The sequence below is a fragment of the Seriola lalandi genome, unplaced genomic scaffold (genome assembly GCF_002814215.2).
Source record: "Seriola lalandi dorsalis isolate HSWRI2012SDOR001 ecotype SW California unplaced genomic scaffold, Sedor1 jcf7180002054237, whole genome shotgun sequence".
NCBI classification, from domain to species: domain Eukaryota; kingdom Metazoa; phylum Chordata; class Actinopteri; order Carangiformes; family Carangidae; genus Seriola; species Seriola lalandi.
In genome coordinates, this window is record NW_019524790.1 from 19,411 (window position 1) to 21,105 (window position 1,695).

A 1,695-nucleotide genomic window follows, 5' to 3' on the forward strand; every position below is an offset into this window, starting at 1 on the left:
GTTTTTCAGTGCATTAAAGAAAGCTTCATCTCTGAGGCCATAAATTAGAGGACTCAGACATCTTGGTGCAAGATAAAACAATATGTAGTTAACATACCTGACATCATAGAATAAATTATAATCAATTTGAAACAAAGCAGCTTCTATGAACGGGCACCACAGCTGGATGAGACAGAGCAGCAGCTGAAAACCATGAAGAACCACTGTTCTGAGCCCTTTCTTTGATGACTTTTTATCCTCTCCTGATGCAGCTTTGGCCACTTTCATTATTTCAACATAACAGAAAATGAGGATGATGGACATAATTAAAAATTGGAGTTGATATATAGCTGATCTAAGATGTTGCTGCCATATGTAAAACATAAACACCTGCACTGAACATAACTGATATTGTTTGTAAAAGCTCAGGGATACTGATACAAAAAAGGTGGAGAGAATAACAATGCAGGGCACAGAGCTGAGGCAATGGATGATGAGGATGCAGTGAATAGTATTGCGTGTGGAGCACAGCTCTCCATGGCGCAGGGGCATGCAAATGGCCACATAGCGCTCAAGGGTCATTGCTGTCAGAGTAACTGGTGTGACTGTAACATACACAAGTACCACAACACAGATAATGATACACAACCAAACCTGAATAGTAATATCAAACTGGAGGACGATAACAAGGATATTAGACATCAATAACAGCAAACTATCTGACAGTAATGTAACAGCAAATAGGATGTAGCGTGTAGTTGTGTAGAAGCACTCTTTTGTGAAAAAGATGACGATGAGCAACAAGTTGATGCATAGAAAAATTATCACCAGGATCTGCACAGTAACAATCTGGTCTTTGAGCTGATAGTGCAAGGACTCACCACCAGGCAGTGAATTGTTATCTGCCATATATCTGATTTCTAAGCAAACACAGAGGAAGTTTTAGCCAGTGCAATAAGTCCGTTAAAGAAACAAAATGATGTATGTCCAATTTCAATCTTCTGTGAAGTGATACAATTGTGGATCAATACAGCCGTTTCCCAAATCCTCTATGCTGTTTCAGAGAGTAATATTGTCTGCTGAGCTCTGTGCAGCCTTCTAAGAGGGCTGTGCATGATGATGACTTTAAAGGCTAGAACATCCAAAAATAACACCAAATGAAACTTCACTTCACCAGTGTTGTCATCGCCACATAAAACTCTAGTAGTCTCTCTTATTGGCTGTCTGTAGTTACATAGACGGAGTACTGCATATTCTAAAGTGACCTCAGAAGTTATGCTCATTCAATTTACTTTCAAAAGAGTATTATTATTCAATAGGTCCTGTTTTCCTAAAATTATTAATCACAAGTTGTGACTAAGAGTAAAGGCCTATGCATGTCTATTTAAACATGACTTCGAACACTTTTACAAACAATCTGCTTATCATGATTTGTGACTCTTTTAGTCGGACAGAATTAGTCTAATTACTAATTTTGAGTTGGCCTTGAAATTACTTTTATGAAGGGTTTAATGGCAATATAATCTGACATGACCCTTTCTGTAAATTCAGGGTGAAAGGACAATGCAAATGAATTATCTTGTCTTCTTAAAGAGAGAGATGTACCCTGGGCTAGGGCAAGGAAAACAACATTAGAGCTTGACTTCTCTGTATTTCAGTCAACTCAGAAACGGATGCACAAATCTGTTTAAAAAAGCTATGAATTAATTTTATCTC

General features: G+C 37.8%; 1 pseudogene; it reads right to left on the reverse strand.

Moving 5' to 3' along the window:
- Positions 1 to 6: 6 nt before the first annotated feature.
- Positions 7 to 1,695, reverse strand: part of LOC147819210 (odorant receptor 131-2 pseudogene) — a 1,965-nt pseudogene continuing 276 nt past the window's right edge.